Source organism: Oncorhynchus kisutch, linkage group LG24 (genome assembly GCF_002021735.2).
Source record: "Oncorhynchus kisutch isolate 150728-3 linkage group LG24, Okis_V2, whole genome shotgun sequence".
Taxonomy (NCBI): domain Eukaryota; kingdom Metazoa; phylum Chordata; class Actinopteri; order Salmoniformes; family Salmonidae; genus Oncorhynchus; species Oncorhynchus kisutch.
This window is the reverse complement of record NC_034197.2, coordinates 39,375,778-39,391,648: the sequence shown is the minus strand read 5'-3', so window position 1 is coordinate 39,391,648 and position 15,871 is coordinate 39,375,778. Positions and strand designations below refer to the sequence as shown.

Sequence of the window (15,871 nt, the reverse complement as noted above, 5' to 3'; positions counted from 1 at the left end):
GATTCCATATGTGTTATTTCGTAGTTTTGATGTCTTCACTATTATTCTACAATGTAGAAAATAGTACAAATAAAGAAAAACAATGGAATGAGTAAGTGTGATCAAACCTTTGAATGGTAATGTAGCTGAAGCCACTTAGCTCCTCTGTCCATCACGAGCACAAAACTATAGACTGTCACAGATACATGTATTACATAAAGATGCAGTAGATGATATAGAGTACAGTATATACATATACATATGAGATGAATAATGTAGGGTATGTAAATATTATATTAGGTAGCATTGTTTAAAGTGGCTAGTGATATATTTTACATCATTTCCCATCATTTCCCATCAATTCCCATTATTAAAGTGGCTGGAGTTGAGTCAGTGTGTTGGCAGCAGCCACTCAATGTTAGTGGTGGCTGTTTAACAGTCTGATGGCCTTGAGATAGAAGCTGTTTTTCAGTCTCTCGTCCCAGCTTTGATGCACCTGTACTGACCTCGCCTTCTGGATGATAGCGGGGTGAACAGGAAGTGGCTCATGGTGAAAAGCTTTTACTTCAAGTTTTTTTTAACACTGTTTCTCTCCCCAATTTCATAATATCCAATCACAATCTTGTCTCATTGCTGCAACTCCCCAACGGGCTTAGGTGAGGCAAAGGTTGAGTCATGCGTCCTCCGAAACATGATCTACCAGACCACACTCCTTAACACCCGCGTGTTTAACCTGGAAGCCAGCCACACCAATTTGTCAGAGGAAACACCGTTCTCATGACGACCAAAGTCAGCATATAAAGCTCGACTGTTTCTTCACTTTATTCATTATCATAGTTTAAGAATCCATGTAAGAGGTTCTTGATGTAATTTTGCAAGACAGAGATGTGGGTTAAATTAATGAGACTGGTTTGTTTTAAATAGGTGTGGGTGTTCACATCTGCAGAATATATGTCTCTCATGGGTGCTGTGGCTTAGTTGGTTAAAGTGCCTGTCTAGTAAACAGGAGATCCTGAGTTCAAATCTCAGCAGTACCTTTTCAAGCATTTTATTGTACACATTGGAGGAGAAGGTCAGAGTGGAGGGCACTCAGGTTTTCTCACCAATCGGTTTAGAGAATTAGAGATGATGTGAGGAGGATGCAATTGAGATATTCCAATGTCACGGAAAAAGGTCACTTTTTGAATGTGTAAAGCTCGACTGTTTCTTCACTTTATTCATTATCGAGAACAATATGAAAAGTGTTTAGCCAGCTTGTGCACATCACTTTCCCAGCCTATGTAGGCTTTACAAATCCACCTCTTGTAGCCAGCTGTTATCGTATAGTGGTTAGTACTCTGCGTTGTGGCCGCAGCAACCCCGGTTTGAATCCGGGTCACGGCACTGCAATGAAATTTCAGAAGGGTTCTTTTTTGAACAGGTTAAGATTTACTCTGAAAGCTTAGAAACTCAACAACTCTGCCTTTTGACAAAGTTCCCCAGCATATCGCAGGTTAATTACTTACACGAACTGATTAATCTGCTGTTTCAGAGGTTTTTACAATTTTTAAGCTCAAGAGCCAAATGAGAAATGCAGTGTCCTCGAACGACCAACATTATGAAGAAATAGTGTATGATTCTGAATGTTTACTCATATCTCACGACCCATCTATGACATGTTAATAACTGCTTTGGGTCCCATATCATAGTTTAAGAATCCATCTCAGAGGTTCTTGAGTTTATTCATCTCGAGACCCAACTGAAAAATGTACTGTCCTCGATTGACCAATAATAGTCAAAGACATCTCTTTTGTGATGTGATTTTGCTAGACAGAGATGTGGGTTAAATTAATGAGACTGGTTTGATTGAAATAGGTGTGGGTGTTCACATCTGAAAAATATATGTCTCTCATGGGTCCTCTTGCTTAGTTGGTTAAAGTGCCTGTCTAGTAAACAGGAGATCCTGAGTTCAAATCTCAGCAGTACCTTTTCAAGCATTTTATTGTACACATTGGAGGAGAAGGTCAGAGTGGAGGGCACTCAGGTTTTCTCACCAATCGGTTTAGAGAATTAGAGATGATGTGAGGAGGATGCAATTGAGATATTCCAATGTCAATGAAAAAGGGCACTTTTTGAATGTGTAAAGCTCGACTGTTTCTTCACTTTATTCATTATCGAGAACAATATGAAAAGTGTTTAGCCAGCTTGTGCACATCACTTTCCCAGCCTATGTAGGCTTTACAAATCCACCTCTTGTAGCCAGCTGTGATTGTATAGTGGTTAGTACTCTGCGTTGTGGCCGCAGGAACCCCGGTTCGAATCCTGGTCACGGCACTGCAATGAAATTTAAGAAGGGTTCTTTTTTGAACAGGTTAAGATGTACTCTGAAAGCTTAGAAACTCAACAACTCTGCCTTTTGACAAAGTTCCCCAGCATATCGCAGGTTAATTACTTACACGAACTGATTAATCTGCTGTTTCAGAGGTTTTTACCATTTTTAAGCTCAAGAGCCAAATGAGAAATGCAGTGTCCTCGAACGACCAACATTATGAAGAAATAGTGTATGATTCTGAATGTTTACTCATATCTCACAACCCATCTATGACATGTTAATAACTGATTTGGGTCCCAAATCATAGTTTAAGAATCCATGTCAGAGGTTCTTGAGTTTATTCATCTCGAGACCCAAATGAAAAATGTACTGTCCTCGATTGACCAATAATAGTAAAAGACATCTCTTTTGTGATGTGATTTTGCTAGACAGAGATGTGGGTTAAATTAATGAGACTGGTTTGATTGAAATAGGTATGGGTGTTCACATCTGCAAAATATATGTCTCTTGTGGGTGCTGTGGCTTAGTTTGTTAAAGGGCCTGTCTATTAAACAGGAGATCCTGAGTTCAAATCTCAGAAGTATCTTTTCAAGCATTTTGTTGTACACATTGGAGGAGAAGGTCAGAGTGGAGGGCACTCAGGTTTTCTCACCAATCGGTTTAGAGAATTAGAGATGATGTGAGGAGGATGCAATTGAGATATTCCAATGTCACGGAAAAAGGGCACTTTTTGAATGTGTAAAGCTCGACTGTTTCTTCACTTTATTCATTATCGAGAACAATATGAAAAGTGTTTAGCCAGCTTGTGCACATCACTTTCCCAGTCTATGTAGGCTTTACAAATCCACCTCTTGTAGCCAGCTGTGATTGTATAGTGGTTAGTACTCTGCGTTGTGGCTGCAGCAACCCCGGTTCGAATCTGGGTCACGCCACTGCAATGAAATTTAAGAAGGGTTCTTTTTTGAACAGGTTAAGATTTACTCTGAAAGCTTAGAAACTCAACAACTCTGCCTTTTGACAAAGTTCCCCAGCATATCGCAGGTTAATTACTTACACGAACTGATTAATCTGCTGTTTCAGAGGTTTTTACAATTTTTAAGCTCAAGAGCCAAATGAGAAATGCAGTGTCCTCGAACAACCAACATTATGAAGAAATAGTGTATGATTCTGAATGTTTACTCATATCTCACAACCCATCTATGACATGTTAATAACTGCTTTGGGTCCCAAATCATAGTTTTAGAATCCATGTCAGAGGTTCTTGAGTTTATTCATCTCGAGACCCAATTGAAAAATGTACTGTCCTCGATTGACCAATAATAGTAAAAGACATCTCTTTTGTGATGTGATTTTGCTAGACAGAGATGTGGGTTAAATTAATGAGACTGGTTTGATTGAAATAGGTGTGGGTGTTCACATCTGAAAAATATATGTCTCTCATGGATGCTGTGGCTTAGTTGGTTAAAGTGCCTGTCTAGTAAACAGGAGATCCTGAGTTCAAATCTCAGCAGTACCTTTTCAAGCATTTTATTGCACACATTGGAGGAGAAGGTCAGAGTGGAGGGCACTCAGGTTTTCTCACCAATCGGTTTAGAGAATTAGAGATGATGTGAGGAGGATGCAAGTGAGATATTCCAATGTCACGGAAAAAGGTCACTTTTTGAATGTGTAAAGCTCGACTGTTTCTTCACTTTATTCATTATCGAGAACAATATGAAAAGTGTTTAGCCAGCTTGTGCACATCACTTTCCCAGCCTATGTAGGCTTTACAAATCCTCCTCTTGTAGCCAGCTGTGATTGTATAGTGGTTAGTACTCTGCGTTGTGGCCGCAGGAACCCCGGTTCGAATTCTGGTCACGGCACTGCAATGAAATTTAAGAAGGGTTCTTTTTTGAACAGGTTAAGATGTACTCTGAAAGCTTAGAAACTCAACAACTCTGCCTTTTGACAAAGTTCCCCAGCATATCGCAGGTTAATTACTTACACGAACTGATTAATCTGCTGTTTCAGAGGTTTTTACCATTTTTAAGCTCAAGAGCCAAATGAGAAATGCAGTGTCCTCGAACGACCAACATTATGAAGAAATAGTGTATGATTCTGAATGTTTACTCATATCTCACAACACATCTATGACATGTTAATAACTGATTTGGGTCCCAAATCATAGTTTAAGAATCCATGTCAGAGGTTCTTGAGTTTATTCATCTCGAGACCCAAATGAAAAATGTACTGTCCTCGATTGACCAATAATAGTAAAAGACATCTCTTTTGTGATGTGATTTTGCTAGACAGAGATGTGGGTTAAATTAATGAGACTGGTTTGATTGAAATAGGTATGGGTGTTCACATCTGCAAAATATATGTCTCTTGTGGGTGCTGTGGCTTAGTTTGTTAAAGGGCCTGTCTATTAAACAGGAGATCCTGAGTTCAAATCTCAGAAGTATCTTTTCAAGCATTTTGTTGTACACATTGGAGGAGAAGGTCAGAGTGGAGGGCACTCAGGTTTTCTCACCAATCGGTTTAGAGAATTAGAGATGATGTGAGGAGGATACAATTGAGATATTCCAATGTCACGGAAAAAGGGCACTTTTTGAATGTGTAAAGCTCGACTGTTTCTTCACTTTATTCATTATCGAGAACAATATGAAAAGTGTTTAGCCAGCTTGTGCACATCACTTTCCCAGTCTATGTAGGCTTTACAAATCCACCTCTTGTAGCCAGCTGTGATTGTATAGTGGTTAGTACTCTGCGTTGTGGCTGCAGCAACCCTGGTTTGAATCTGGGTCACGCCACTGCAATGAAATTTAAGAAGGGTTCTTTTTTGAACAGGTTAAGATTTACTCTGAAAGCTTAGAAACTCAACAACTCTGCCTTTTGACAAAGTTCCCCAGCATATCGCAGGTTAATTACTTACACGAACTGATTAATCTGCTGTTTCAGAGGTTTTTACAATTTTTAAGCTCAAGAGCCAAATGAGAAATGCAGTGTCCTCGAACGACCAACATTATGAAGAAATAGTGTATGATTCTGAATGTTTACTCATATCTCACAACCCATCTATGACATGTTAATAACTGCTTTGGGTCCCAAATCATAGTTTAAGAATCCATGTCAGAGGTTCTTGAGTTTATTCATCTCGAGACCCAATTGAAAAATGTACTGTCCTCGATTGACCAATAATAGTAAAAGACATCTCTTTTGTGATGTGATTTTGCTAGACAGAGATGTGGGTTAAATTAATGAGACTGGTTTGATTGAAATAGGTGTGGGTGTTCACATCTGAAAAATATATGTCTCTCATGGATGCTGTGGCTTAGTTGGTTAAAGTGCCTGTCTAGTAAACAGGAGATCCTGAGTTCAAATCTCAGCAGTACCTTTTCAAGCATTTTATTGCACACATTGGAGGAGAAGGTCAGAGTGGAGGGCACTCAGGTTTTCTCACCAATCGGTTTAGAGAATTAGAGATGATGTGAGGAGGATGCAAGTGAGATATTCCAATGTCACGGAAAAAGGTCACTTTTTGAATGTGTAAAGCTCGACTGTTTCTTCACTTTATTCATTATCGAGAACAATATGAAAAGTGTTTAGCCAGCTTGTGCACATCACTTTCCCAGCCTATGTAGGCTTTACAAATCAATCTCTTGTAGCCAGCTGTGATCGTATAGTGGTTAGTACTCTGCGTTGTGGCCGCAGCAACCCCGGTTCGAATCCGGGTCACGGCACTGCAATGAAATTTCAGAAGGGTTCTTTTTTGAACAGGTTAAGATTTACTCTGAAAGCTTAGAAACTCAGCAACTCTGCCTTTTGACAAAGTTCCCCAGCATATCGCAGGTTAATTACTTACACGAACTGATTAATCTGCTGTTTCAGAGGTTTTTACCATTTTTAAGCTCAAGAGCGAAATGAGAAATGCAGTGTCCTCGATCGACCAACATTATGAAGAAATAGTGTATGATTCTGAATGTTTACTCATATCTCGCGACCCATCTATGACATGTTAATAACTGCTTTGGGTCCCAAATCATAGTTTAAGAATCCATGTCAGAGGTTCTTGAGATTATTCATCTCGAGACCCAAATGAAAAATGTACTGTCCTCGATTGACCAATAATAGTAAAAGACATCTCTTTTGTGATGTGATTTTGCTAGACAGAGATGTGGTTTAAATTAATGAGACTGGTTTGATTGAAATAGGTGTGGGTGTTCACATCTGAAAAATATATGTCTCTCATGGATGCTGTTGCTTAGTTGGTTAAAGTGCCTGTCTAGTAAACAGGAGATCCTGAGTTCAAATCTCAGCAGTACCTTTTCAAGCATTTTATTGCACACATTGGAGGAGAAGGTCAGAGTGGAGGGCACTCAGGTTTTCTCACCAATCGGTTTAGAGAATTAGAGATGATGTGAGGAGGATGCAAGTGAGATATTCCAATGTCACGGAAAAAGGTCACTTTTTGAATGTGTAAAGCTCGACTGTTTCTTCACTTTATTCATTATCGAGAACAATATGAAAAGTGTTTAGCCAGCTTGTGCACATCACTTTCCCAGCCTATGTAGGCTTTACAAATCCACCTCTTGTAGCCAGCTGTGATTGTATAGTGGTTAGTACTCTGCGTTGTGGCCGCAGCAACCCCGGTTCGAATCCGGGTCACGGCACTGCAATGAAATTTAAGCAGGGTTCTTTTTTGAACAGGTTAAGATGTACTCTGAAAGCTTAGAAACTCAACAACTCTGCCTTTTGACAAAGTTCCCCAGCATATCGCAGGTTAATTACTTACACGAACTGATTAATCTGCTGTTTCAGAGGTTTTTACCATTTTTAAGCTCAAGAGCCAAATGAGAAATGCAGTGTCCTCGAACGACCAACATTATGAAGAAATAGTGTATGATTCTGAATGTTTACTCATATCTCACAACCCATCTATGACATGTTAATAACTGCTTTGGGTCCCAAATCATAGTTTAAGAATCCATGTCAGAGGTTCTTGAGTTTATTCATCTCGAGACCCAATTGAAAAATGTACTGTCCTCGATTGACCAATAATAGTAAAAGACATCTCTTTTGTGATGTGATTTTGCTAGACAGAGATGTGGGTTAAATTAATGAGACTGGTTTGATTGAAATAGGTGTGGGTGTTCACATCTGAAAAATATATGTCTCTCATGGATGCTGTGGCTTAGTTGGTTAAAGTGCCTGTCTAGTAAACAGGAGATCCTGAGTTCAAATCTCAGCAGTACCTTTTCAAGCATTTTATTGTACACATTGGAGGAGAAGGTCAGAGTGGAGGGCACTCAGGTTTTCTCACCAATCGGTTTAGAGAATTAGAGATGATGTGAGGAGGATGCAATTGAGATATTACAATGTCACGGAAAAAGGTCACTTTTTGAATGTGTAAAGCTTGACTGTTTCTTCACTTTATTCATTGTCGAGAACAATATGAAAAGTGTTTAGCCAGCTTGTGCACATCACTTTCCCAGCCTATGTAGGCTTTACAAATCCACCTCTAGTAGCCAGCCGTGATCGTATAGTGGTTAGTACTCTGCGTTGTGGCAGCAGCGAATCCGGGTCAAGGCATTGCAATGAAATTTCAGAAGGGTTCTTTTTTGAACAGGTTAAGATTTACTCTGAAAGCTTAGAAACTCAGCAACTCTGCCTTTTGACAAAGTTCCCCAGCATATCGCAGGTTAATTACTTACACGAACTGATTAATCTGCTGTTTCAGAGGTTTTTACCATTTTTCAGCTCAAGAGCCATATGAGAAATCTAGTGTCCTCGAACGACCAACATTATGAAGAAATAGTGTATGATTCTGAATGTTTACTCATATCTCGCGACCCATCTATGACATGTTAATAACTGATTTGGGTCCCAAATCATAGTTTAAGAATCCATGTCAGAGGTTCTTGAGTTTATTCATCTCGAGACCCAAATGAAAAATGTACTGTCCTCGATTGACCAATAATAGTAAAAGACATCTCTTTTGTGATGTGATTTTGCTAGACAGAGATGTGGGTTAAATTAATGAGACTGGTTTGATTGAAATAGGTATGGGTGTTCACATCTGCAAAATATATGTCTCTTGTGGGTGCTGTGGCTTAGTTTGTTAAAGGGCCTGTCTATTAAACAGGAGATCCTGAGTTCAAATCTCAGAAGTATCTTTTCAAGCATTTTGTTGTACACATTGGAGGAGAAGGTCAGAGTGGAGGGCACTCAGGTTTTCTCACCAATCGGTTTAGAGAATTAGAGATGATGTGAGGAGGATGCAATTGAGATATTACAATGTCACGGAAAAAGGTCACTTTTTGAATGTGTAAAGCTTGACTGTTTCTTCACTTTATTCATTGTCGAGAACAATATGAAAAGTGTTTAGCCAGCTTGTGCACATCACTTTCCCAGCCTATGTAGGCTTTACAAATCCACCTCTAGTAGCCAGCCGTGATCGTATAGTGGTTAGTACTCTGCGTTGTGGCCGCAGCAACCCCGGTTCGAATCCGGGTCAAGGCATTGCAATGAAATTTCAGAAGGGTTCTTTTTTGAACAGGTTAAGATTTACTCTGAAAGCTTAGAAACTCAGCAACTCTGCCTTTTGACAAAGTTCCCCAGCATATCGCAGGTTAATTACTTACACGAACTGATTAATCTGCTGTTTCAGAGGTTTTTACCATTTTTCAGCTCAAGAGCCAAATGAGAAATCTAGTGTCCTCGAACGACCAACATTATGAAGAAATAGTGTATGATTCTGAATGTTTACTCATATCTCGCGACCCATCTATGACATGTTAATAACTGATTTGGGTCCCAAATCATAGTTTAAGAATCCATGTCAGAGGTTCTTGAGTTTATTCATCTCGAGACCCAAATGAAAAATGTACTGTCCTCGATTGACCAATAATAGTAAAAGACATCTCTTTTGTGATGTGATTTTGCTAGACAGAGATGTGGGTTAAATTAATGAGACTGGTTTGATTGAAATAGGTATGGGTGTTCACATCTGCAAAATATATGTCTCTTGTGGGTGCTGTGGCTTAGTTGGTTAAAGGGCCTGTCTAGTAAACAGGAGATCCTGAGTTCAAATCTCAGCAGTACCTTTTCAAGCATTTTAGTTGTACACATTGGAGGAGAAGGTCAGAGTGGAGGGCACTCAGGTTTTCTCACCAATCGGTTTAGAGAATTAGAGATGATGTGAGGAGGATGCAATTGAGATATTCCAATGTCACGGAAAAAGGTCACTTTTTGAATGTGTAAAGCTCGACTGTTTCTTCACTTTATTCATTATCGAGAACAATATGAAAAGTGTTTAGCCAGCTTGTGCACATCACTTTCCCAGCCTATGTAGGCTTTACAAATCCACCTCTTGTAGCCAGCCGTGATCGTATAGTGGTTAGTACTCTGCGTTGTGGCCGCAGCAACCCCGGTTCGAATCCGGGTCACGGCACTGCAATGAAATTTCAGAAGGGTTCTTTTTTGAACAGGTTAAGATTTACTCTGAAAGCTTAGAAACTCAGCAACTCTGCCTTTTGACAAAGTTCCCCAGCATATCGCAGGTTAATTACTTACACGAACTGATTAATCTGCTGTTTCAGAGGTTTTTACCATTTTTCAGCTCAAGAGCCAAATGAGAAATGCAGTGTCCTCGAACGACCAACATTATGAAGAAATAGTGTATGATTCTGAATGTTTACTCATATCTCGCGACCCATCTATGACATGTTAATAACTGATTTGGGTCCCAAATCATAGTTTAAGAATCCATGTCAGAGGTTCTTGAGTTTATTCATCTCGAGACCCAAATGAAAAATGTACTGTCCTCGATTGACCAATAATAGTAAAAGACATCTCTTTTGTGATGTGATTTTGCTAGACAGAGATGTGGGTTAAATTAATGAGACTGGTTTGATTGAAATAGGTGTGGGTGTTCACATCTGCAAAATATATGTCTCTTGTGGGTGCTGTGGCTTAGTTGGTTAAAGTGCCTGTCTAGTAAACAGGAGATCCTGAGTTCAAATCTCAGCAGTATCTTTTCAAGCATTTTGTTGTACACATTGGAGGAGAAGGTCAGAGTGGAGGGCACTCAGGTTTTCTCACCAATCGGTTTAGAGAATTAGAGATGATGTGAGGAGGATGCAATTGAGATATTCCAATGTCACGGAAAAAGGGCACTTTTTGAATGTGTAAAGCTCGACTGTTTCTTCACTTTATTCATTATCGAGAACAATATGAAAAGTGTTTAGCCAGCTTGTGCACATCACTTTCCCAGCCTATGTAGGCTTTACAAATCCACCTCTTGTAGCCAGCCGTGATCGTATAGTGGTTAGTACTCTGCGTTGTGGCCGCAGCAACCCCGGTTCGAATCCGGGTCACGGCACTGCAATGAAATTTCAGAAGGGTTCTTTTTTGAACAGGTTAAGATTTACTCTGAAAGCTTAGAAACTCAGCAACTCTGCCTTTTGACAAAGTTCCCCAGCATATCGCAGGTTAATTACTTACACGAACTGATTAATCTGCTGTTTCAGAGGTTTTTACCATTTTTAAGCTCAAGAGCCAAATGAGAAATGCAGTGTCCTCGAACGACCAACATTATGAAGAAATAGTGTATGATTCTGAATGTTTACTCATATCTCGCGACCCATCTATGACATGTTAATAACTGCTTTGGGTCCCAAATCATAGTTTAAGAATCCATGTCAGAGGTTCTTGAGTTTATTCATCTCGAGACCCAAATGAAAAATGTACTGTCCTCGATTGACCAATAATAGTAAAAGACATCTCTTTTGTGATGTGATTTTGCTAGACAGAGATGTGGGTTAAATTAATGAGACTGGTTTGATTGAAATAGGTGTGGGTGTTCACATCTGCAAAATATATGTCTCTCATGGGTGCTGTGGCTTAGTTGGTTAAAGTGCCTGTCTAGTAAACAGGAGATCCTGAGTTCAAATCTCAGCAGTACCTTTTCAAGCATTTTATTGTACACATTGGAGGAGAAGGTCAGAGTGGAGGGCACTCAGGTTTTCTCACCAATCGGTTTAGAGAATTAGAGATGATGTGAGGAGGATGCAATTGAGATATTCCAATGTCACGGAAAAAGGTCACTTTTTGAATGTGTAAAGCTCGACTGTTTCTTCACTTTATTCATTATCGAGAACAATATGAAAAGTGTTTAGCCAGCTTGTGCACATCACTTTCCCAGCCTATGTAGGCTTTACAAATCCACCTCTTGTAGCCAGCTGTGATCGTATAGTGGTTAGTACTCTGCGTTGTGGCCGCAGCAACCCCGGTTCGAATCCGGGTCACGGCACTGCAATGAAATTTCAGAAGGGTTCTTTTTTGAACAGGTTAAGATTTACTCTGAAAGCTTAGAAACTCAGCAACTCTGCCTTTTGACAAAGTTCCCCAGCATATCGCAGGTTAATTACTTACACGAACTGATTAATCTGCTGTTTCAGAGGTTTTTACCATTTTTAAGCTCAGAGCCAAATGAGAAATGCAGTGTCCTCGAACGACCAACATTATGAAGAAATAGTGTATGATTCTGAATGTTTACTCATATCTCACGACCCATCTATGACATGTTAATAACTGCTTTGGGTCCCAAATCATAGTTTAAGAATCCATGTCAGAGGTTCTTGAGTTTATTCATCTCGAGACCCAAATGAAAAATGTACTGTCCTCGATTGACCAATAATAGTAAAAGACATCTCTTTTGTGATGTGATTTTGCTAGACAGAGATGTGGGTTAAATTAATGAGACTGGTTTGATTGAAATAGGTGTGGGTGTTCACATCTGCAAAATATATGTCTCTCATGGGTGCTGTGGCTTAGTTGGTTAAAGTGCCTGTCTAGTAAACAGGAGATCCTGAGTTCAAATCTCAGCAGTACCTTTTCAAGCATTTTATTGTACACATTGGAGGAGAAGGTCAGAGTGGAGGGCACTCAGGTTTTCTCACCAATCGGTTTAGAGAATTAGAGATGATGTGAGGAGGATGCAATTGAGATATTCCAATGTCACGGAAAAAGGTCACTTTTTGAATGTGTAAAGCTCGACTGTTTCTTCACTTTATTCATTATCGAGAACAATATGAAAAGTGTTTAGCCAGCTTGTGCACATCACTTTCCCAGCCTATGTAGGCTTTACAAATCCACCTCTTGTAGCCAGCCGTGATCGTATAGTGGTTAGTACTCTGCGTTGTGGCCGCAGCAACCCCGGTTCGAATCCGGGTCACGGCATTGCAATGAAATTTCAGAAGGGTTCTTTTTTGAACAGGTTAAGATTTACTCTGAAAGCTTAGAAACTCAGCAACTCTGCCTTTTGACAAAGTTCCCCAGCATATCGCAGGTTAATTACTTACACGAACTGATTAATCTGCTGTTTCAGAGGTTTTTACCATTTTTAAGCTCAAGAGCCAAATGAGAAATGCAGTGTCCTCGAACGACCAACATTATGAAGAAATAGTGTATGATTCTGAATGTTTACTCATATCTCACGACCCATCTATGACATGTTAATAACTGCTTTGGGTCCCAAATCATAGTTTAAGAATCCATGTCAGAGGTTCTTGAGTTTATTCATCTCGAGACCCAAATGAAAAATGTACTGTCCTCGATTGACCAATATTAGTAAAAGACATCTCTTTTGTGATGTGATTTTGCTAGACAGAGATGTGGGTTAAATTAATGAGACTGGTTTGATTGAAATAGGTGTGGGTGTTCACATCTGCAAAATATATGTCTCTCATGGGTGCTGTGGCTTAGTTGGTTAAAGTGCCTGTCTAGTAAACAGGAGATCCTGAGTTCAAATCTCAGCAGTACCATTTCAAGCATTTTAGTTGTACACATTGGAGGAGAAGGTCAGAGTGGAGGGCACTCAGGTTTTCTCACCAATCGGTTTAGAGAATTAGAGATGATGTGAGGAGGATGCAATTGAGATATTCCAATGTCACGGAAAAAGGTCACTTTTTGAATGTGTAAAGCTCGACTGTTTCTTCACTTTATTCATTATCGAGAACAATATGAAAAGTGTTTAGCCAGCTTGTGCACATCACTTTCCCAGCCTATGTAGGCTTTACAAATCCACCTCTTGTAGCCAGCCGTGATCGTATAGTGGTTAGTACTCTGCGTTGTGGCCGCAGCAACCCCGGTTCGAATCCGGGTCACGGCACTGCAATGAAATTTCAGAAGGGTTCTTTTTTGAACAGGTTAAGATTTACTCTGAAAGCTTAGAAACTCAGCAACTCTGCCTTTTGACAAAGTTCCCCAGCATATCGCAGGTTAATTACTTACACGAACTGATTCATCTGCTGTTTCAGAGGTTTTTACCATTTTTAAGCTCAGAGGCCAAATGAGAAATGCAGTGTCCTCGAACGACCAACATTATGAAGAAATAGTGTATGATTCTGAATGTTTACTCATATCTCACGACCCATCTATGACATGTTAATAACTGCTTTGGGTCCCAAATCATAGTTTAAGAATCCATGTCAGAGGTTCTTGAGTTTATTCATCTCGAGACCCAAATGAAAAATGTACTGTCCTCGATTGACCAATATTAGTAAAAGACATCTCTTTTGTGATGTGATTTTGCTAGACAGAGATGTGGGTTAAATTAATGAGACTGGTTTGATTGAAATAGGTGTGGGTGTTCACATCTGCAAAATATATGTCTCTCATGGGTGCTGTGGCTTAGTTGGTTAAAGTGCCTGTCTAGTAAACAGGAGATCCTGAGTTCAAATCTCAGCAGTACCATTTCAAGCATTTTAGTGTACACATTGGAGGAGAAGGTCAGAGTGGAGGGCACTCAGGTTTTCTCACCAATCGGTTTAGAGAATTAGAGATGATGTGAGGAGGATGCAATTGAGATATTCCAATGTCACGGAAAAAGGGCACTTTTTGAATGTGTAAAGCTCGACTGTTTCTTCACTTTATTCATTATCGAGAACAATATGAAAAGTGTTTAGCCAGCTTGTGCACATCACTTTCCCAGCCTATGTAGGCTTTACAAATCCACCTCTTGTAGCCAGCCGTGATCGTATAGTGGTTAGTACTCTGCGTTGTGGCCGCAGCAACCCCGGTTCGAATCCGGGTCACGGCACTGCAATGAAATTTCAGAAGGGTTCTTTTTTGAACAGGTTAAGATTTACTCTGAAAGCTTAGAAACTCAGCAACTCTGCCTTTTGACAAAGTTCCCCAGCATATCGCAGGTTAATTACTTACACGAACTGATTCATCTGCTGTTTCAGAGGTTTTTACCATTTTTAAGCTCGAGGGCCAAATGAGAAATGCAGTGTCCTCGAACGACCAACATTATGAAGAAATAGTGTATGATTCTGAATGTTTACTCATATCTCACGACCCATCTATGACATGTTAATAACTGCTTTGGGTCCCAAATCATAGTTTAAGAATCCATGTCAGAGGTTCTTGAGTTTATTCATCTCGAGACCCAAATGAAAAATGTACTGTCCTCGATTGACCAATATTAGTAAAAGACATCTCTTTTGTGATGTGATTTTGCTAGACAGAGATGTGGGTTAAATTAATGAGACTGGTTTGATTGAAATAGGTGTGGGTGTTCACATCTGCAAAATATATGTCTCTCATGGGTGCTGTGGCTTAGTTGGTTAAAGTGCCTGTCTAGTAAACAGGAGATCCTGAGTTCAAATCTCAGCAGTACCATTTCAAGCATTTTAGTGTACACATTGGAGGAGAAGGTCAGAGTGGAGGGCACTCAGGTTTTCTCACCAATCGGTTTAGAGAATTAGAGATGATGTGAGGAGGATGCAATTGAGATATTCCAATGTCACGGAAAAAGGCACTTTTTGAATGTGTAAAGCTCGACTGTTTCTTCACTTATTCATTATCGAGAACAATATGAAAAGTGTTTAGCCAGCTTGTGCACATCACTTTCCCAGCCTATGTAGGCTTTACAAATCCACCTCTTGTAGCCAGCCGTGATCGTATAGTGGTTAGTACTCTGCGTTGTGGCCGCAGCAACCCTGGTTCGAATCCGGGTCACGGCACTGCAATGAAATTTCAGAAGGGTTCTTTTTTGAACAGGTTAAGATTTACTCTGAAAGCTTAGAAACTCAGCAACTCTGCCTTTTGACAAAGTTCCCCAGCATATCGCAGGTTAATTACTTACACGAACTGATTCATCTGCTGTTTCAGAGGTTTTTACAATTTTTAAGCTCTGAGGCCAAATGAGAAATCTAGTGTCCTCGACACGACAACATTATGAAGAAATAGTGTATGATTCTGAATGTTGACTCATATCTCGCGACCATCTATGACATGTTAATAACTGATTTGGGTCCCAAATCATAGTTTAAGAATCCATGTCAGATTCTTGAGTTTATTCATCTCGAGACCCAAATGAAAAATGTACTGTCCTCGATTGACCAATAATAGTAAAAGGACATCTCTTTTGTGATGTGATTTTGCTAGACAGAGATGGGGGTTAAATTAATGAGATGGTTTGATGAAATAGGTGTGGGGTGTTCACATCTGCAAAATTTGTCTCTTGTGGGTGCTGTGGCTTAGTTGGTTAAAGGGCCCTGTCTATAAACAGGAGATCCTGAGTTCAAATCTCAG

At 39.8% G+C, this 15,871-nt stretch overlaps 22 non-coding genes across 22 annotated transcripts; all 22 read left to right on the top strand.

The window, feature by feature from the left end:
* The first annotated feature begins 942 nt into the window (after positions 1-942).
* On the top strand, positions 943-1,016 carry trnat-agu (transfer RNA threonine (anticodon AGU)). Its single transcript has one exon. It is a non-coding gene; the product is annotated as a tRNA-Thr (tRNA).
* Positions 1,017-2,220: 1,204 nt separating this feature from the next.
* On the top strand, positions 2,221-2,292 carry trnah-gug (transfer RNA histidin (anticodon GUG)). The gene has a single exon. It is a non-coding gene; the product is annotated as a tRNA-His (tRNA).
* A 1,440-nt stretch (positions 2,293-3,732) lies between these two features.
* On the top strand, positions 3,733-3,806 carry trnat-agu (transfer RNA threonine (anticodon AGU)). The gene has a single exon. It is a non-coding gene; the product is annotated as a tRNA-Thr (tRNA).
* Positions 3,807-5,592: 1,786 nt separating this feature from the next.
* Positions 5,593-5,666, top strand: trnat-agu (transfer RNA threonine (anticodon AGU)). The gene has a single exon. It is a non-coding gene; the product is annotated as a tRNA-Thr (tRNA).
* Positions 5,667-5,940: 274 nt separating this feature from the next.
* Positions 5,941-6,012, top strand: trnah-gug (transfer RNA histidin (anticodon GUG)). The gene has a single exon. It is a non-coding gene; the product is annotated as a tRNA-His (tRNA).
* An 858-nt stretch (positions 6,013-6,870) lies between these two features.
* trnah-gug (transfer RNA histidin (anticodon GUG)) lies at positions 6,871-6,942 on the top strand. The gene has a single exon. It is a non-coding gene; the product is annotated as a tRNA-His (tRNA).
* Positions 6,943-7,452: 510 nt separating this feature from the next.
* On the top strand, positions 7,453-7,526 carry trnat-agu (transfer RNA threonine (anticodon AGU)). The gene has a single exon. It is a non-coding gene; the product is annotated as a tRNA-Thr (tRNA).
* A 1,193-nt stretch (positions 7,527-8,719) lies between these two features.
* On the top strand, positions 8,720-8,791 carry trnah-gug (transfer RNA histidin (anticodon GUG)). Its single transcript has one exon. It is a non-coding gene; the product is annotated as a tRNA-His (tRNA).
* A 510-nt stretch (positions 8,792-9,301) lies between these two features.
* On the top strand, positions 9,302-9,375 carry trnat-agu (transfer RNA threonine (anticodon AGU)). Its single transcript has one exon. It is a non-coding gene; the product is annotated as a tRNA-Thr (tRNA).
* A 275-nt stretch (positions 9,376-9,650) lies between these two features.
* On the top strand, positions 9,651-9,722 carry trnah-gug (transfer RNA histidin (anticodon GUG)). Its single transcript has one exon. It is a non-coding gene; the product is annotated as a tRNA-His (tRNA).
* A 510-nt stretch (positions 9,723-10,232) lies between these two features.
* Positions 10,233-10,306, top strand: trnat-agu (transfer RNA threonine (anticodon AGU)). The gene has a single exon. It is a non-coding gene; the product is annotated as a tRNA-Thr (tRNA).
* Positions 10,307-10,580: 274 nt separating this feature from the next.
* On the top strand, positions 10,581-10,652 carry trnah-gug (transfer RNA histidin (anticodon GUG)). Its single transcript has one exon. It is a non-coding gene; the product is annotated as a tRNA-His (tRNA).
* Positions 10,653-11,162: 510 nt separating this feature from the next.
* trnat-agu (transfer RNA threonine (anticodon AGU)) lies at positions 11,163-11,236 on the top strand. Its single transcript has one exon. It is a non-coding gene; the product is annotated as a tRNA-Thr (tRNA).
* Positions 11,237-11,510: 274 nt separating this feature from the next.
* Positions 11,511-11,582, top strand: trnah-gug (transfer RNA histidin (anticodon GUG)). The gene has a single exon. It is a non-coding gene; the product is annotated as a tRNA-His (tRNA).
* A 509-nt stretch (positions 11,583-12,091) lies between these two features.
* trnat-agu (transfer RNA threonine (anticodon AGU)) lies at positions 12,092-12,165 on the top strand. The gene has a single exon. It is a non-coding gene; the product is annotated as a tRNA-Thr (tRNA).
* Positions 12,166-12,439: 274 nt separating this feature from the next.
* Positions 12,440-12,511, top strand: trnah-gug (transfer RNA histidin (anticodon GUG)). The gene has a single exon. It is a non-coding gene; the product is annotated as a tRNA-His (tRNA).
* A 510-nt stretch (positions 12,512-13,021) lies between these two features.
* Positions 13,022-13,095, top strand: trnat-agu (transfer RNA threonine (anticodon AGU)). The gene has a single exon. It is a non-coding gene; the product is annotated as a tRNA-Thr (tRNA).
* A 275-nt stretch (positions 13,096-13,370) lies between these two features.
* trnah-gug (transfer RNA histidin (anticodon GUG)) lies at positions 13,371-13,442 on the top strand. The gene has a single exon. It is a non-coding gene; the product is annotated as a tRNA-His (tRNA).
* A 510-nt stretch (positions 13,443-13,952) lies between these two features.
* On the top strand, positions 13,953-14,026 carry trnat-agu (transfer RNA threonine (anticodon AGU)). The gene has a single exon. It is a non-coding gene; the product is annotated as a tRNA-Thr (tRNA).
* Positions 14,027-14,300: 274 nt separating this feature from the next.
* On the top strand, positions 14,301-14,372 carry trnah-gug (transfer RNA histidin (anticodon GUG)). Its single transcript has one exon. It is a non-coding gene; the product is annotated as a tRNA-His (tRNA).
* A 510-nt stretch (positions 14,373-14,882) lies between these two features.
* On the top strand, positions 14,883-14,956 carry trnat-agu (transfer RNA threonine (anticodon AGU)). The gene has a single exon. It is a non-coding gene; the product is annotated as a tRNA-Thr (tRNA).
* Positions 14,957-15,228: 272 nt separating this feature from the next.
* Positions 15,229-15,300, top strand: trnah-gug (transfer RNA histidin (anticodon GUG)). The gene has a single exon. It is a non-coding gene; the product is annotated as a tRNA-His (tRNA).
* The last annotated feature ends 571 nt before the right edge of the window (positions 15,301-15,871 follow it).